The following is a 20,865-nucleotide window of genomic DNA, read 5'->3' as shown; positions in this document are numbered from 1 at the left end:
ATGTCATGAATGATGTCATATGTGACATGATCAGCAGTGGATTGCGGGTGCGTGATATATAGTTAGTACAACTAACTATATATGGAATTTCATTGGTTTTGTGTGAGTAACATAAGGTTTTTTAAATGCTAATTCCTAACTATATATGGTGTATAACCTATGGTTTTTTCAGTGAATATATATATATATATATATATATATATATATATATATATATATATATATATATATATATATATATATATATATATATATATATATATAATAATGTATACCCATGGGCGAGGTGACGTTACAAGTATTTAGCTGAAAACAAGATTAAAGTCCGCTAGGCTCACTGTGTAAACCGTCTAATAGGAGTATTCATTTGTTTTAAACTTTAACATTGGGTTACTTTTATACAGATGACATCCATTTATTTTGACACATTTATATTGGCAAAAAATCTTTTTCATATTTATTTATAATGTATTTATACTCATATATTCATATATTTATATGTTTAGGTGCACTTCTTGGTTGAGATATATATATTTATATATTCAATATGTAATGGATTTCCACACTCTGGGCATTATTTTTCATTGTAAGGTAGGCCTAATGAAACTAAATTCATGTACAAGTGTCAAGTCATGTGCTCTGGGCACTGTGCCACACATGTTATTTTATTTATTTTTGTTTTAAAGGTTTTATATAGCGCTGGCTAGACCCGGAGGTATCAGAGCGCTTTACATGAGCATCAGATCATAGTTACAGGTTACATTGCTACAATGGTTACACAGTTATTAGAGCATGGCAACATAGTTACTTGTAAGGTCAAGATAAACAATAAGCACAAATACGTAAGGGGAAAAGCAGGCAAGGGGAAAGATTCAGGGAAGGGGGGAAGGAACTGGCGAAGTAGACAGGTATTGAAGGTGGGAAAGAGGAGGGTAGGGTGAAGGACATCACATGTAAAGGGGAGGGGAAGGGTGCCGGGTGCACAAACCGGTAGATGAGTCAAAGAAACGTCCAAAGTCCAGTAAGCTGTGTTCCCAGGGGAAGTGGTATCGCTTCCCTATCTCTGTTGCGGGAGGCTCCCTTTACGCAGTGGACTCTCTCAGAGGGGTCTCTGAGATTCCAAGGCCTACATCTGGATCCTTCCCCAGAAAGGGGAGAGGGAGTGCTTTGGCAAGGGGTGCCATACCATACCTCAGCTGTGAGTGGCTCCCTAGGCTAGGCAGACTAGCAGGGAAGGTGAGAGAGTCAGGGGAGAGTGGATAGGAGCTAGGAGCTGGGGAGGTAGACAAAGGGAGAAAGAGTACTAAATGGGAACAGATTTAATTAATGAGTTAATATATAGCGCCGGCTAGACCCATTTGAATCAAAGCTTTTTACATGAGGGACAATAATGTTGCAAATTACATCAGTTAAAAATTATATAAGTATCAAGAAAAGCATTTAAAGAACATAGGGAACAAGGTGAATGGAGCAGGAAGGATAAGAGGATAGGGTAAAGGGGTAGGAGGAAAACAGGACGTAGAGACAAGGGGAAAATCTGTCCAAGGTCCGGCTGGGTAGGTGACGTCAGGGAGGGGGAGTCCACAACCCATCTCCTCTTTAGCTATATGGTAGCTCTACCGGGCATCAGCCAAATCGCTAGGTCTCCACAGTCTGGGGTAAGTTCCACAGGTTCTAAGTCCTGATGTGTAGGCAAGGTAGGGGATAGGTTCAATGTCTGGTCAATGTGCAATTGTTGTCCCAGGGAAGTAAAACAACGTGTAGGGGACCAAAATATCAAATCCAGCGTGCACACACCATCACACGCACAGACATGCACAAGCACCCACCAATGAGAGCACACACTCTCCAATGCGTACTGCCGCACACAGACAAGCACATAGCTAGAAACCTCCAAGAACACAAACACACATAAAATCCCATGCTCTAATGCAAAAACACCCATATACATGCACACGCAAACACCATCACATGCACAAACATGCACAATCACACACAAATGCGCTCACTCTCATATACACGCAGACACGCACAAAGGCACGTACATAAACAATCAAGAACACAAGCACACATGCAATCACATGCTCCAGAACAAAAATACCCAAGGATGTACACACACATACATGCACACACACACCATCACACGCACAGACATGCAGAAGCACACAACAGAAGGGGCGTGGCTTGGATGCCGAGGAAGTAGGCAGCGTGAGCCCGGAGCTCCGCGCCCGATCCCGGCTAGCATCCTGAAACCGGAACGAAGTCAGGCAGACGTCGACTGGTATATTGGCGGAAGGCAGCGGTGAGGCAACGGCGCCCCGTGTTCGCGGCTATCGACTTCTGATTGCCGTGAACGCCTGACATTAAGAGATGCCTGCGATGCGGGATACTTTGGTCCAAGATGGCGGCTCGTGATCAGGCTCGGGGACATCACAAAAAAAGGAAGACCGGCGATCCACACCCCTAGAGCCCCAGTGCGACCGGAGGCGCCGAGAGGGGAGAAGCTGCGAGATCGTAATCGGGGGGACTGCATGGACCGTACATGACTCCGTTGAAGGGAGCCGGCGATTCACGAATGGAGGGCTTCTCCGGAGCGCACCTAAGATGGCGGCGTCCGTGAGAACTGTATGCTGAAGACCTCGCGACCAAAGTGGGGATGCGGGGACCACAGTGACACTGCCTCTTCCCCCGGTTTGCCTGGAAGAACATGCTGTGTTGATCCCTACGCCTCGTTCGCGACCCGGATTTACAGCACAGGCATTGGCATATAAACTTTGAACCTGGGGCGACCAGCTCCCCGTGCAGCGACCCCCGGGGGTCGGGATAGGCTGGGTGCTCTCTCTGGACTGTGCGTGTGCAAGCCCTTGTCCGGGGGCTGGCGGGGGAGCGCTGGTCCAGTTGCCACATACAGACCCTGGGGATAGATCTGGAGCTTTGCGGAAGCAGTCCCCGAGTGGAATTGTGGGCTGGTAGGGGCTCGCGGCATGAGGCGGAGAGCTTCCGAACGACGACTCATGAGACCCTGAATGTGGTACGCCCGACTGGGAGGCCGGGCCGAGAACACCCCGTCCCAGACCGCAGGGCGGAGCCCCTGTACACCTCGGAGCTTGCACGCTCACTGGAGACCTAAGTGCCCCGTGTTGGCCTGGGCTGGTAACTCCCCTTTTACTTACGGGGGAGCAGACCGTGAGGCTACTGGAGGGGGGCTTCTATAGCCTTGGACGGCTCTCCGCAGAGGCCGATTGGGTCCTGGGCCCTGAGTGACGGAGGATCCGAGAGTGGGGGCGATGCCAAGGGCCGGTCGAGGCACGGACCCTGGGGCTACTCGGGCCACTGCTTGCTGTTGAACGTGGGTCCTGCCCTCAGCCCTGACACTACGGGGTATTCCCCGACCATCATCTGTAGACCCCTGGAGAAGCCTCATCGCCGGAAGGACACTCTAAGATGGGGAAGACGAAGGGGAAAGGGGACGGGGATGCTAGTTCCGAACCAACGGATGGGGCGGATCAAGGTCACACGGACCTACAACGAATGCAGGACCGCATCCTAGATGCTATCTCGGCCACTAAGGAAGCCCTGCAGCAAGACATTGCCCAGGTGGCGACGGGACTGGGGCTCCTGCGTGCGGACCATGATAAGTTAAAGGACAGGGTCAAGAACACGGAGGTAACCCTACAAGAGATGGTCCCGGAGCATAAATCTATGGAAGGTCGGCTGGATGATGCTCTGGTCCGAATACATGTGCTGGAACGACGGGCAGAAGACGCTGAAAACTGTAGTAGGCGCAACAACGTTCGCCTAGTGGGCCTTCCGGAGAAAAAGGAGGGCGACGACATGGTGGGCTACCTTGACAACTGGCTGCGGACTGAAGTGGCGCCGGAGGGGCTCTCTCCCTTCTTTTCGCTGGACCGGGCGCATAGAGTCCCGGCCAGGCCACCTGCCCCTGGCCTGCCACCGCGTCCCGTGGGGATCAGGCTTTTGCACTACAAAGATAGGGACTGGTTGCTGCAAAGGGCCAGGGAGGCGGGCCCCTTCCAGGTCGACAATAACAGAGTGACGCTGTTCCCTGACTTTACGTATGAGACACAGAAACTTCGTGCCAGCTTCTTGTCGATTAAACGAGAGCTTCGTGTGGAGGGTATCAAGTACTCACTCCTTTTCCCAGCCAAGCTCAGAATTGTGGTGGACGATAAAACTCTCTTTTTTCCAACATCGGCGGATGCCTGGGCTTGGTGGGATACGTACAAGGCTGGGACGGATGGGGCTCGGCGCAGGGCTGAGGAGGAGCAGCAGAAACAACTGGTTAGAAAATCGCAACGCATCCGGAGGAACCGGCGTCGGACTGGGAAACCAACAGTGTCGCAGACGGAGGAGCAGAGGAAGGCAGCACTTCAGGCGGTGGTGGACCTGTCGGGAGCAGCGCGTAGCCAGTCCGGTAAGGGCTCAGACTCTGAGGTACAGGCAACAGAGACAGACACGGACCTCTCGGAACTTGCTGGAGGCGGAGGTCCAATTGTAACGCCACAAACGTCGGAAGAAATTATAGAAGGTTAAGGGAGGTGTTCTCGAGAAGCGGCAATGCATATTGGACGTGGGGGGCCGTGCCCATGGATGCCGAAGGCTAACTGACAGAACTATGAAGACTCGTGAGTGCTCATGGGGGGATTGAGGGGCGGGGGAGGCGGGAATGTTATGGTGTATTAAACACCCTCGGACTCGAGCGGTGCCCTACTGGCCCTTAAGGTCACCGCAGTGGAGACTGTGGACTATAGTGGGGGCGATTAGGGAGGTTTACCTAGTTGACAAAGTTTGGATGGGAACTACTTTGGTTAGGTGGGGTCCTGTCCTGGGGGGGCGGAGGCCGAGAGAAAGTTGGGGGGCTCGAGGCGAGGGGAGTGGGGTTGAGGGAATAGTTGATGGGAGAGGGTGGGGGATTCAGAGATGTGCCAAATTAAGCGCCTGGACACTGTATACTGATGTTAGGACTGGGAATGCAGGGGGCAATGGGTAATGTTGGTGTTTTTAAATGTGTGACCTGGAATGTGCGGGGCCTGCACACTATAGCGCGGAGACATAAGATACACGCTTACTTAGTCCGCAGAGGGGTCCACATAGCGCTGCTGCAAGAAACACACCTTACGAAGCAGGAGGGCATAGTGCCGCAAAGGAGGTGGCGAGGGCAGCTGTTTAATACGACATATTCGCATATGCAAGGGGTGCCTTGATATGGATCCGGGCTGGGGTCCCTTTTCAGATGACTAAACAGGTGGTAGACCCAGAAGGTAGATTTGTGGCTGTGGAGGGGAAGCTCAGAGGTCGAGACATATCGATATGTAGTGTATACGCTCCTAACATAGATCTGCCTGCCTTCCTGACGAAGCTGTCGGGCAGGCTGGCGAGCTACTTGACAGGCCCTATACTCATGGGAGGGGACTTCAATTCGATAGCAGATACCACCATGGATAGATCTCACCCACCGCTGCATGCATCTCCGGTGCATAGACTGGCGAAACGCAGACTGGAATGGCAGGGAAGATGGGGCTTGGAGGACGCTTGGAGGGCGCTACACCCCACTGTGAGAGATTATTCATTTCATTCCGGTATACACGACCTGCATGTCCGGTTGGATGTGTTCTTGTGCTCCTCACTCATAATCCCCGCTGTAACAAACGCGGAGTATCTGACCCGCACGTTGTCTGATCACAACCCCCTATTGTTATCCTTGAACTGGATGACTGAGAACTCGCGAATCCCGACCTGGCGGCTACGGCCAGATGCCCTGGATGACCTGGTATTTAGGGAGGCCTTAGGTGAATGACTGATTAGCTATTTCCAAGTAAATGGTGGCACCGCGTCCACCAGGGCAACGGAATGGGATGCCTTCAAGGTGGTGATCCGGGGCCATTGCATGGGGGCATGTGCGGGTGTTCGCAAGACGCTCTTAGATGACCTTGATCTGGCCGAAAAAGAGCTGCGGAAAGTGGAACGGGAGCGCCCTAATCGTCCCGAGCTTCAGGAGGCAGTTGGCAAGGCCAAGGAAGCGGTAGCGGTAGAACTGGAACGGTTGTGGAGTTTTGATCATAAGGTATATTTGACTAAAGCGCATGCGGAGGGAGACAAGGCGGGGACAATGCTAGCCTGGCTTGCCAATCCAACTAGGCGCAGCCACCCGATCTTGTCTATTACGGAGGAAGGGGGTGCAGTTTATCATACCCAACCGGAGATCCTAAATAGGTTCCGAATGTATTACGAAGGACTATATGAGAGTGGAACCATGGGCCAAGAGGATGAAATTGACGCCTTTCTTGAAGGGTTGCAATTACCGCGGCTCGATCAAGAACAGGCGGATGAGCTGGGCAGTAACATCACTCTAGGAGAAATAAGAAGTGCAGTGAAACAGATGGCTCGTAAAAAGACCCCGGGATTGGATGGTCTGCCGATAGAGTTCTACAGTAGGTACCTGGAATTCCTAGCTCCACAGTTACTAGAGGTATATAATGAAGCGAAATCGAGAGGGAGGTTGCCTCAGTCCATGCGCGAAGCTCGAATGATCCCGCTGTTGAAGCCTGGAAGGGAGAGTAGTAACTTGTCCTTGTATCGCCCGTTATCTATGTTGATGACGGATTATAAAATACTGAGCAAAATTCTGGCCAACAGGCTGTTGCGCCATATGACGGAGCTGATACACAAGGACCAGTCAGGATTCATCACCACGCGGAACACTACCAACAACATCCGTAGATTGACACGACTACTTGGGGACAGCCTTCTGGAAGCACCTGTGCCTTTGGTGTTCTCCATTGATATTGAGAAAGCATTTGACCGTCTGGAGTGGGAGTATCTCTACAGGGTGATGCAGCACTTCGGGTTGGGTGATAACTATATCGGTTGGACCAAGGTGTTGTACACCACGGCCACGGCGCGAGTCGGGGTGGGCTCTGTTATATCGGAGCAGTACCGGGTGGGCCGTGGGACCAGACAGGGGTGTTCACTGTCTCCCCTGCTGTTTGCACTGGCAATGGAACCCTTCGCGGCGGAGGCACGGATGGGACGATATTACAGGGGCCTGGTTTACAGAGGTAGACCACAAGCCATTTCGTTGTACGCGGATGACCTCCTGTTGTTTCTAGCGAATGCGGACGAGGAGTTAGAGGGAGCAAAGCGGCTCCTCCGGATTTTTGGGAGGTTATCAGGCCTGACGGTCAACTGGACCAAATCCTGTTTATTTCCGCTACGGAGAGGAGAGGCGCAACCGACCAACCTCCAGACACTCAAGTGGGAGCCCACATGCTTACATTATTTGGGAGTATATATCTACCACTCGGCGGCGGATATGCTGGACGGTAATGTGGTCCGTTGCATCACGGCGTTGAAAGGGAGCATGGCCTTTTGGGCCACTCTTCCGCTCGCGGTGACGGGCCGTATCTCCCTGTTAAATATGGTAGCGCTTCCGAGGTTGCTCTATTATTTCCGCACACTGCCGGTGTGGATACCGGCCTCTATCTTCCGGAGGCTGAGATCACTGGTGATAGCCTTTCTGTGGGGTGCGGGCAGACGCAGAATAGCGCTTCACACCTTGTTGCGACCCAAGGACGAAGGGGGCATGGCAGTGCCTGACTTTGAGTGCTACTACCTGGCGGCTCAACTGCAGACCCTCACGCAAGAGGTAGCAAGGGTCTACCGGGGTCCAGAACTAGGGAGAGACGAGGGTACCCCGCGACATGTGCTGGCGTACATTGCCCTTCATCAAAGGCTGCTCCTCAGGGACTTGTCCATGGAGGAGCAGACGTTTAGACTTTGCTGGAATCGAGCACGACGGAGAGCAGGGATCCGACGGATGTACGCACCGGAGATCCCGCTGGGGATGGTGACGGCACTCCCCCATGGCGGGGACTGGTCGGGACTGCGGGGCTGCGAAGATTCAGGCTTGCAGATGCTGGGGGACCTATATGAGGACGGCGTGTTGCTCCCGTTCCAGGACCTACAGGATCGATTTGATTTGCCTAGGGGGGATTACTTGCTGCATGCTGCAGTGACCGGAGCCATGCAGGAGCATGCAGGAGGGCGAGGGGTTGCAGGAACCCGCTATCTCTATGGCCTGCCAGTACACAATGATGGCGGCAGGTACTTACAAGGCAGTGACCTGCCTGTATTCTCGGATGCTGCGGGAAAACCTGCAGCCACTTGCCACCTTAAAAGGTAAATGGGAACTGGATCTCCAGATGGAGATCCCCGATACCACCTGGGCGCAAATGTTACGGCGAGCGAGAAAGAGCACGAGAAATGCCAGGTTCCAATTAATACACTTCTACATCCTACATAGGGTGTACCTCACCCCAGGGAAACTTAAGAAATACTTTGGAGATGAGCAAGCGGCCTGCCCTAGATGTAATATGGTGGAGGCAGACTTCGGACACATGTTGTGGGACTGCCCGCAGCTGCAGGACTACTGGCAGGAGATCGGGGAGGCACTGAATAATGCTACGGATAGGGAATTGCAATATACTAAAGCGGTGGGAATACTGCACTGGTTTCCTCATACACCCAAGAATAGAACGACAAGTACATTTATAGACATGGGTTTGATACTAGCGAAACGTGAAATCACTAGGAACTGGAAATCCAGGAGAGGGCCTACATATCAGCGATGGTACTCTGAATGTCTGAAATGGGCGGCGAGCGAAAGCACCTTACGGTATCAATTAGCCAGACGCACTGCAAACGAAAAGGCATTGGAGGGGGCTACAGCCTGGGAGTCACTAGTGCAGGCGCTCCGTGATGGGGTGGGGGAGGAGGAGGGGGAGCGTACAGACTCCGAGACGGAGAATCCCATTAGCACGCCGGGGACACACTCTTAGCGAATGATGTAGTCCTCCTTGCAATCACCAGAACATTTGTTGTTTAGAAATCCAGGCGCAGGCACGGGGGGGGGGGTGGAGGGGAGAACAGGGGTGTTGGGGTTCTGGGCGGGCTTGAAATTAAAGGGGAGGGGGGGCGAAAAATGTGAAAGCAGACCACTGATATCCTGCAATACGGAATGTAAGAGGTGGAAAGCAACTTGAAAGGATGAATACAAATTTGACGACGCCCGGCCTTCGGGATGTGGGCTGATCGGCTGTGTACATGGTCTAGGCAAGCAAACTCTCCATTTCATTGCTGCATTGATGACCTGTTTAAAACTGTAAAGCGTATGTGAGATTGGTCCTGCAATAAAAACGATGTTAAAAAAAAAAATGCAGAAGCACACAACAAATGTGCACGCACACTACCATACACGAACAGAGGGCGCACATACAGAAACATCCACACGCACAAGCATACATACAATCCCATGTTCTAATACAAAAACACTCCAATAAATAAATGCACACACATCACAGGCACAGACATAAGCACACAAACAGAAACACACCCCCTCATACACGCAGAGACGCACACGCAAAAGCACTCCCATGACACATTTCTCCAGGACTGCCGCAGCATTGATGGCACACAAAGGCAGAGTCAGCAGTACCGATGTTCTGGGGGCGCCTTGGTGTAATGGAGCCTATCTCTCCTCCCAGCCGCCATCTTAGGGTCAGGCACTTAATGGTGCATGATCGTGGTCGGGCTAAGAACATAATGGCAACAAACATTGTCTTGCAAAAAGAGGGGGGAAAGGCTGGTACGAGCCTTACAGAATGGACGCTGTACCTTATGGGCAGGTTGGATTAAGTCTCTCTTCATCTGCGGCTTTGCAGAGTGAGGAGGCAATGGCCTTTTACCGGGGAGGTCACGCAAGGCGAGGAGGGCACCCCGCAGCCCCAAGCATAGCAGGTGGGAAGAGCCGGGTATTTATTTAGTTTGCTGTGCGTGCTATATGTTTAGTCAGGTGCACCTTATGTCCCTTCATATGCTGCTTGCGAGGAGCAAATAAGGAGGGGGGCCGCTATGTATCTATGCCCTATGGTGAGACCTGTAGCCTCTTGTTTCACACTGTGTAGGGTGTCTTACCCGGGTGGGCGCTTAGGTGCACCTGCGCTTTAGTGTCACTGCAGGTGACCTCCTCCACAGACGTCACAGCACGCATCTGCTTCTGAGACTCTTCATACACATTCTGCGGCCGCCATCTTATAATTAATGTTGCTTTGCTTTAAGTCGTGGTGTGGCTTACCCGGTGTTGCTCTAAGGTGGCAGCGATTTTCTGCGTGTGATGTGTGGGCTTCCTTCTCAGCATGCTTCTCATCCCAGCGTGGATCCGTATATGCACTTGCCTCTATGTGCCCTTGAGATTCGGGAGGGAATAGAGGTTGGGCGATGGGCTCACTGCAGCACTCAGTTATTGTTCACCCCTCTGCTGCTGCTGGTATCTCTTGGTTTTCGCCTGTTCCATCTATCATAGTCACTTTCGATGGGGCCTGACTCCGGGGCATTGTGCGCGCTCAGGCAGGAACGCGCTCTGGGGTTCTGGCAGCCGCCATCTCAGGGTCAGGCATGTTTGTCTTTCTCGTTGTACCCTTGTCGGAAGGGGGTTGCACTTAATTTTGCTGACCTGTTTGTCATGGCATGAGGCTTCTGCTCCGCGGTCGGCACCTTCCTTTGCGGGTCCCAAATTCAATCCCCCACTATCATTTTCTGGCCAGGAGGAAGGGCACAAGGTAGCCACCTCTCCGCCTAGGTGGTGTTGTATAGTGAGTGTGAAGGTATATCAATACGGTATTTGTAAAGTGCAAACTACTCACCCATGGGTGAGCAGAGCCTAGGATCAAAGCGAGAGGTCTGCGCTGTAAAGTAAGATGGTCTGCCCTCGGCGCCACAGCTGTGTGGAGAATACATTTTGGCGAGGGTCCGGGAGTTGCCGTTATCTGGCCCTAAAATAGCGTGCCTAATTTGTCAATTACGGGGAGGCTCTAAAAAGAGCCCTTGTGTTAAATAGTTGGAGCTAAATATAAGTGTGGATGCACAGCTTCAAGTTATTCAGGAAACCCCGGTTTCCCTGATCAGTGAAGTGTACTCCATCACTTCTGTATACATCCGCCATATCAAAACGTATGTTGTTGTTGTAGATGGAGCCCATTTTGTGGTCTCTGAGGTATTCAGAAACAGCTTTGTTGACTTCTGAAATGTTTCAATCCGAGTACAAAATGTTTAGATAATTTCCACTTCTGTCTTTGGCATATATTGGAATATACAAAGACAGTTTGAAGCAAAAGTAACATCAATTGTCCAAAGGTGTCCTTCATAAGCATTTTTAAACCTACCCCAGTCAATGTGCCTAGGTCATTTTCACCACAGTGCACACTCATGAGGTCAGGGTGTTGGAGATGCAAACAGGTTTTAACCAAAAGCAACAATTGGTGCCACTTCAATCCTCTTTGTCCAAACCATTTAATGTCCACATTTTGTAAACCTACGTCTAAGTCAATATGTCTCTGTTCTGCATACCTTTTACACCAGAAAACATAACTATGTCCTACGATCCACATTAGCATTTTGAAGGTATGGCTGGAAGGTATGGAAAGATGTCTGTAGCTCATGCAGTTCCTTTGTAGAATAAGGAGATATGTTTAAAGATGGGGAACTAGTTTCTTTTCACATACAAAACGGTGCCTGATTGGGAGATGAAAAGCATTATTTTTTAAAAGTAGGGTGCACATTTGTTTTGTGGAAAAGCATCTTTGTGATTGGTTAAGAAAAAGCAGTTTGAACGTAGAGTACATATTATAGGATAAAATTTGATCAACTCAACCACACCTGCTACTTGCATTTGGAATGCAGCCTCAGCCAATCAGATGGCAGAATTCCCAAATATCGATATCTGTAAATTTCGATATTTGTCAAAAACTACTGAACGGATTTACAACAAATAAACAAAAGCGTGCTTTCTAGACCAAGACCCTTCTTCCTGCCAAATTAAAACAATAGTGAACTTTTAACTTGCACGTGCCGTTAAATGTTCGAGAAAATGTTTCAAAAAATATTGTTAGGTTTAAAAAGATTGATGAACTTTTAACCTCCACGTATTGTAGAATGTTCTAGAAAGTGTGTTGATAGAATACGTTGCATTTCTGACTTGTATGTGTACTTGAATAAAATTGTTTAAATGGAAAATTAGAAAGACAGTAATAGAGAGAACTTTTGAAAGCTAAAAGAATCAAGGTACTATTCTAATGTGTTATTTATTACCTACTGGCAGTTGCCAGTAGATAGTTATAGAGTTAGACCAGAGTTTCCATAGGAAGAGCATTTTTTGTTTTGCTTATAAATTTGGCGTCATTTGATGAATCATCATGAAATTTTGAAAACTAATTTTTTCTTCATAGCAGCTCCTATGTTGAAAGTTTGGGGGTGATTCATTGAAGGGGGCCGAGATAAAAGGGGGGTCCCAAAACGTGTTTTCTCCATGTTAATCTGATTGGCTGAGGCATTACGAGCAGGAGCTTGCTGCTTTTTGGCTGCGATGGTGTTGCAACTAGGAAGTGTTGGCTGCCATTTTGTGATTCTGTCAAAGTGAGTAAGGGGAAAAAAGGAAAAAAAAGTAAGAAAGGAGGTTAGGAGCACTGTAAGATTTGTGGGGGAGTGTGAAGCGTAGTAGTCACTGTTACCGGTCTGACGTGCGGTGTTGCTCAGAGTGACATGGTGCTGACATGATATGGTGCTACACTCAGGTATGAGACCGAGAGCCTAAACCGTGCGGTCATTGCTGTAAAGTGTTGTGGTCTGGTGTTTGTAGCATATGTGTGCAAGTAGTGTTAGTAGGCGTTTATACCATACAGGGAGTGGGAAGCAAACTACTGACCGCTACTCTGTGTTGATAGTGTACCGGAAGCGGGAAGCGAAGTACTCACGCCAACCGGTGTGAAGACTTGGGGATAAAACCGAGGTGATTGTTGTAAAGTGATGGGCTCTGGGCACTGTAGGATACTAGCCGCTGTAGTATAAGTGTGTAAGTAGTGATAGTATGAGTTTATAGTATATAGGGAGTGGGAAGCAAATTACTCACGTCTCCTGGTGTGAAGACTCGGCGATTAAACTGTGAGCCTAAATTGTGAGCTCATTGCTGGAAAGTGATGTGCTCTGGGTGCTGTAGCATACCTGTGGAAGTAGTGTCAGTTTGCGTTTATACAATGTAGGGAGTGGGAAGCGAAATACTTACCCCTACCGGTCTCAAGACTCATGGATGAAAAAATTAGCTCATTGCTGTAAAGTCATGTGCTCTGTATAGTATTCCAATGTAAGTCATAGTAGAATGTTAGTATGTAATTCTACTAGAATCTAAGTATGTAAGGTTAGAATATAGGGATGTCATGAGGGGAACCTTGCGGAGTTTGTACATGGTGCTGGAGAAGACGGTTGCCTTGCTGTCTGCTCCTGTTGGTGGCAGTTTCAGGTGTCTTGTTTTTCTGTATTAAATCTACTTATTGGATCTACTGCTATCTGCCTCTTCACTACATAAATTTGGAGATGAGCGAGAGAACGTATAAAGAAAGCACCACTCACCAATATTTCAAAATTGCTTGTGTTGTGCTGAAGACCCATTTTCTTCGTGTAGCTGTTTCTACTCATGCCAGGGTTGTTGGCTCATTGAACTATGTCATCCGACTTCTGGTAGGATTTATTTTTTTAGATTATGCGCTTCCTCTGCTTCTTCACTACATTATGGTAGCTGTACTACACGTGTGTAAGTAGTATTAGTATGTGTTTATACTAACAAATACATCATGGTCCTAGGTAGGGCGACCTGTCAGGCGCAGCTCATACAATGTCCCAGGGTGTGCATCCGCGGGACATTTGTGTTTGCTATTAGAGGGCTTGTGAATGGCTTCCACCCTGTGATAGCATATCCTTGTTTGAGTACTTGAAGCGAGAGGAGGAAAACTTTGTATCGCTTTAATAGAGGGGATGCAGATGGAGATAAAGATGGAGAGAAAAAAAGAAACAAAAAAAATAAAAGCGGGATCTCACTTGTTCATTTAAATTAGGCCCCTGGTGGGTAATGTTCTGTGGCCAATCCAATTATTATATTGCGGGGTCTCTTTAGGACTGGGGATCTTAATGTCACATATAAATTAGGTGTGGAATGGCACAGAGACGTTTTTCAGCCTATGGTTCCGCCACCTTCCCGGGTCTTGTTTACTAATTGTTCGGGGGGTTCAAGGCCAACTGAAGTCCGGGAATCGCCACACTCCGGGGCTTTATTTAAATATACAGGGTGGGCCTCTGCAGTCCTTGGAGCCTCGGTGGTCCTAGGCAGTGCCTTATTTGTTCTGTAATCACACAGGCAGTACTTATGGTGTTATAAAGTGATACACTCACAGAACTCTTGCAGTTGTAGAATTACCCAAGCTTCATTTGTGTAATAGTCAGTTAGATTATGTTTGGTAGGTGCACTGTAATATTAGAAAGGTTTGCCTTTAAAATCTCATCTCCTACAAACAGATGATTTTCACAATAAATAATAGACAAGTGTTGTCAGAAAAAGAAGACCTATACACTCAGTTATTTGTTTGAAAAAAAAGTAACCTTTATTAAAACACAAATAAATAGAAATGTAAGTTTAATAGAACAAATAGCATAATATAAAAAACGTGGGTTGGACTCCAGTGGAAGCAGCGTAGGACACCTGCAAGACAAAAATGAAACATAAGTATGTGTGCTATGTGGAAGAGGTTACAAAAGGTAGTCTGAATGAAAGGACGATAGTGAGAATGGGAGAGAGGGGGAGTGGGTGGAAGGGAGAAGGGGTGGGAGAGTCAAAAGAAGAGAGGGAGGAGGAGACAGAACATTGGCCTACTGTACCCATCCCTTCGTGTTTACCCTCCATCACAAGTTTGTCTAGGATGCTGGGGTCCGCGAGAAAGAGTGTGGTTCAGCAAGTTCTTAAAATGAAACACATGAAGCCAGAGATTGCGGGCCATATTATCAAGGAACAGCGTTAACATTATTGCCGCTTTAGCTGCAGAACACTGCTGCTAAAGCGGCGATAAGGGGTTGATAATATGCCCTTGTGAATTCCCATAGATGCCCAGGTTCTGTTGTGAACCTGGGCTTCTATGGGAATTCACAAGGGCATATAATCAAGCCCATTATCGCCGCTTTAGCGGCAGCGATAATGTTGTCGCCGTTCTTTGATAATATAGTCCTACATTATTAACTACGGGAAAATTGCTTGCATGCACCTGTGCACCCAGGGTGCTGCACCCCAGCCCCTTCTCCCGCACTGTGCTCAATTGTAGGTCTTGCACACTGAGGCTTCCCTGCTCAGCTGCCACCACCGGTGTGTCCCACGACGTGTTGGTGCAAGCTCTGATTCCGGGATACGTTTGTACGGTAGGAGACCAGGTCTCCGGTCGGGGACAGTGTCTTGATGTCTTGATGGAAGGTGTCAGAATACCTAGGGCATCATTGTGGGGTGAGCTCCCACTCCGCCCTTCTTGAGCCAATCAATTGAATGTCTGAAAAGGGAGAAATAATTTAATGGTGGAAACGTCTGGAAGTAAACAAAGGTTTATTTCAAGCTTGATAGAAAACAGGAGTAGAGTGCATCCTTTGTTTTTGAAGTACGATCTACCAACTGTTAGTGGTAATTGTGGTTCAAAGAGGAGTTGGAGTGCTCGAGAATTCACAAGGTTAAACAATAATACGTTATACGAAGGTTTATATAGAAAGGAACAGATCACATGCTTGAAGCATAATGTGTGCTTGTAATGCAGTGGTGGAAGGCTGTGTGCATGTACACTTTGTAATGAACTCACTACAGTGCCCTAAAAGCCAACACCACGTGTCTGTAGGGTAGCGCTGCCCGCTGGCTCAGGCCTACAGTATGGTACAGCAGTTTCTTAAAAGGAGACAGAGATGTGACTGAATGTGGTCAGAGATCACATCATTACGCACAGCAACATCGCTTATTCGCACTTGCTCACTCAGGCTGTTGCACCCTACCCCTCTCGCAGCACCGCGCTCAACAGGTGTTGTAGGGCAGCGCAGCCCGCTGACTCAGGCCTACAGTATGGTCCAGCAGGTCTTTAAAATGAGACAGAGATGAGACTGAATCAGATCAGAGATCACATCATTATGGATGGTAAAATCATTTGTTCGCACCTGTGCAACCAGGGTGAAGAACCCCAACCGTCCCGCCGAAACGCGCTCAATTGGAGGCCCTGTGCACCCAGGCCGCTCTGCTTACCTGCTGTCATTGTTGTGTGAGCAAACACTATGGGCAGCAGTGCTAACAATTCAGCTGGAGGGAAGATTGCAAGATGGTGTACACCTCATGGATCCCTTTTGTAGACGACAGGCAGTAGGGCTCACAATTTAGAGCCTGTGTTGATTGTCAGGGTGGTGTACACCTCACGGATCCCTTTTTTTTATTGCGCATTGTGATATGTGAGGTGGATGCGGCCATATCACCTGAGGCAGTGTGGAAGAAGAGGAATGTGCGTCGTCATGGTTATCCTATTTATACGTACGCAAAGTGGGCTGGGCTTGCGTACACCAGGCCAGCGTAGAGGTGTGAATTATTATTCCAGGGACCTGGGCATTGTTCAGTTTCTGTCTGGCCAGGAAGTGTACTTATGTGTGTTTCTTTTGTAGTTTTGACCTAGCAGAGTGTGCCATTTACATTAGTGTGGTACAAAAGGGGGTGGTGATGGACGGAGCATCTGAATCAATCAAACACTCATACCCAGTCAAAAGATCTGGGTTTAATCCATCACCGTTCTTTAGCCCACTCTGCCACCCCAGTTCAGACATGGCTATATGCAAATCAGTCTGACCCTGTGCCTCATGGGAACAGTCCAGCCCGATCTGCCAAGCCATGTCTTCCCTGGACCGGAAACAAGCTTCCGAGGACCGGTTTCTGGCATTCCAGCCGTCTTCAACCCGGCTTGCTTGAATCCAGTGGCAAAGTGAGCAAGGGACTCACGTCTGAGCATACCCTGCCACACTTATGGCAGCCAAAAGTGGTACAAAAGGGGGTGGTGATGAACGGAGCATCTGAATCAATCAAACACTCACACCCAGTCAAAGGATCTGGGTTTAATCCATCACCGTTCTTTAGCCCACTCTGCCACCCCAGTTCAGACATGGATTTTGACACAATATATTTATCATAATATACTTTTGAGACAAAAAAAACAGAGGGAATGGTGTACCTGGCCCGACACTATATGTCTGTGACGTAACATAGGGCCTGGCAGCATGTACTTGTCGCATACGCATCGTGCAGCAGGCAAAACTCCATACGTACATGATGTAACATGTGGCTTGGTACTGTGTACCCGTCGAATACCAAAGTAGCAGCTGGGGTGGCTTCATGCGTATATGATGTTACGCGGGATGCGGTGCCACGAAGTCGTTGGATATGAAATTGGCATCATTTACGAGTTTAGCAATATGGCGGCTAGGATTAGCGTGGTGATGGAGCTTAGTACGCTACCAGTATGGGAGTGCAGTTTTCTCCCCCAAAAATGTATATATACATATTTTTGGGGGAAGATATAAAGCATTACATAATTTTTAAAATTAAAAAAAGAAGTATAATAGACTTGCAAAATATTTTTTAAATTATTTGAAAAAATATAGGTTTCAGAAACATTGAAATATGAAATTAACATTTAAAAAAACCTTAGAAATTCACTGAAAAATCCCATAGGTTTTAGGCATGTTATAGTTAGGAATTAGCATTTAAAAAACCCTAGAAATTCACTAAAACAAGCATAGGTTTCAGGGACGTTATAGTTAGTTGAATATTTTACTTATATAAAACCAGAGAAATTCGCCTGTTATAGCTAGTTGAGCTAACTATAACTTGTGCGCCCGCAATGCACTGCTGATGATGTCACATATTACATCACTCATGACATGGTCAGAGACAACACTGATGACATCTCAAATGACATCACTCATGACATTATGCACGTGGCAATCTGATGCACATACTGATGCTGTAACGTAAACTTTGATACACCCATTCTAAAATGCTGACTATTATTTTTCAAACCATACACAGAAGAATGCCATATACTACATAGCACTCACTATTTCCTAGGTCTACACACACATCCAGTTACTTATACTTGTAGTTACTCATCAATACAGGACTATAATATGCACTCATACATCTGTACATACAGTCACACTCTGCCACTCATCCATAGAGTTACTCACACACCTAGTCAGTCATGCAAAGAATCAATCACATACCCATTTAGTCATGTATACAGTTATATAGACCAACCTCGTTATTTTTAGACATACCACATTACCTATTTATACAGATACTAACACATATTTATTGTCTTATACAATCACTGATAGAAGCAGACACTAATTTATACATCCACTCTTAAAATAACTTACTCTCATGTATAGTCATTGATATACCCCAACACTCACATCTACTGCCTTAAAACATATGTAGTTACTCACAGATATACCACTGAGATATTTATTCACTCACCAACACATCCATAGACACACTAACTTACCCATACAGCCCTTTGCAAATGCACTTTTTAATCCATACAACCACTGAATCACCCACTCAGACATCTATGCACAGACTCATACACCCCCACGCACCCTCCCACACCGACACTCAGGGACCCATAGAGATACTCAGACTACAAATCAATAACCTAGGTAGTCACTCATGTAGCTATTCAGCAATCCATGCAGTTGCTTACACACCAACGGAGAGACTAATGCAGACTTTTACACAGTTTAGTCAATAACCCATGCATTCAGTAAGACACGTTCAATCACTCACTTAAACAGTCAGTCATGCCCATACAAAATAATTCCTTTAGGCACTTGTAAATACATTCATTCTTCAATACACCTTGGCATATATATTTAAAACATATTTAACCTTTACAGAAACACCCATTCACTGGATGATGTCATGAGTGATGCCATGAGTGATGGATGTAATTTGAGATGTCATCAGTGATGTAATGAGTTATGTCACTGACCATGTCAGGAGTGATGTAATATGTGACATCATCAGCAGTGCATTGCGGGCACGCAAGTTATAATTAGCTCAACTAACTATAACAGGCGAATTTCTCTGGTTTTATATAAGTCAAATGTTCAACTAACTATAACGTCCCTGAAACCTATGTTTTTTTGTGTGAATACATATATATATATATATATATATATATATATATGTATATATATATTACCTACTGGCGGTCGCCAGTAGGTAGTTATAGTTAGGATCGTTTTTCATAGGAAATCCGCAACATTCTATTGGGATTAACTTTGGCGCCGAATGAGGGATCTGCCTGTAATTTTAATTAACTTTGCCTCGCTGCGCTCCGCTCCTTCCCTGAAAGTTTCGGGGGGATCCGTCAAGCGGGGGCCGAGATAAAAGGGGGGTCCCAAAACGTGTTTTCCCCATGGTAATTTCCATAGGGCGGTTGGACTCACTTTTAACCCAAACGGCTGAATGGATTTCCACCAAACTTGGCAAAATTGTAGGGACTGGTACCCCGATGTGCCTTTGCTATGTCTGAAGATATATGCTCCAGTAGTTTTTACGAAAATTAACTTTGAAAAAATATATATTGGGCTACATTGGGCTATATATATGTAAGAGCCCAAATGTAGCCCAATGTAGCCCAATGTAGCCCAAAGATGGCCACCAGAGACAGAAAAAAACAAATGTAGCCCAAATATCAGCCAGATGTAGCCCAACTATAGCCCAATGACAGAATGTCCCAGAGTGTTCTAAAGAGCAACTACAACGCTAACAGTCTTACTTATGACAAAAATATGGCACACCTGAAGTCATCTTGATTGGAATAAAGTGGATGTTTTAAAGTTGTTCGAAAAAAAAATTGATTGGTTAACTGGTTTATTAAGTGTATCTTAGTGAATACATATATTAGAGAGTAATGTTTAAATATTTAAATATATGTATTAGTGTTTCACTTTGTGTATAAGTGGGTGCATGGGTTGGTGAGTAGCTACATGTGTATGTATATGGGTTATTAGATGTTTATTTAGTATCAGTATGAGTGTCTGTATGGTTTGGTGGTAGATGCATGAATCACTGACTCTCTGTATCTGTTTCGAAGACAGCATATGTGCGGGACTATATGGGTGAATGAGTGTGTATATGTGTGTGTTAGTGAGTGAATGACTGTCTCACTAGTGTCTTTATCAGCCTGCATTTAACAAAGGCGCCCTTAAATGCAGATACTGTGATCAGCTACTTTCCTGTGGGGAGCAAAGTGTTCTGCTCATGGTTTGAGCATTGGAGAACCATCACTGCCGTTACCAGCCCTAATTGTTATTTTTTTTTTTTTGCTCCTGTTGAGCAGTTTCCATTCCCTGTTTTTGTTGTAGTTCTGAAAAAAGAAGAAAAAAAAAAGTTCTTTTCAGAACTACCTCCAATTCTCATCAAAGAGCTATATTCTTAAAAAAAGAAAAAGAGTAAGTGAAGTGGAGTGCATTGATAAATGAAAGGAAAATGAGTAAGAAAGAACAGAAAAGTATGAGAGGAGAAAGGAAGTGAAGTAGGGGGACTGAAAGAAGGTGAGTGTTGGGAACGAAAGTAAGGAGAAGGAGAGTGAACATGGGGAATGTGGTTATTCAAACAAAATGTAGAAAAGGAACGGGGGTGTGGAAGGATAAAAAAAGATGCATTGCTGGAGTTGCATCATTTTTGTGACACTCTCCAGCAATGCATCACTTTTGCGCTTACAGATTCGTCTGAAATACTGACGTATCTAAAAGTACTTGCGACATAATACGTCATATATTTAATATGACGCATGAGTAGAAGACTGAAGGCCTCATTTATGAGGCCATGCGTCACTTTTACGCCACCAGTGCGTCACTTTTTGTGACGCACCAGTGCTGTTAAAAATGCACCTT

The sequence above is a fragment of the Lissotriton helveticus genome, chromosome 1_1 (genome assembly GCF_964261635.1).
Source record: "Lissotriton helveticus chromosome 1_1, aLisHel1.1, whole genome shotgun sequence".
NCBI lineage: Eukaryota > Metazoa > Chordata > Amphibia > Caudata > Salamandridae > Lissotriton > Lissotriton helveticus.
The sequence above is the reverse complement of the archived record's forward strand: the minus strand, read 5'-3'. Positions refer to the sequence as shown.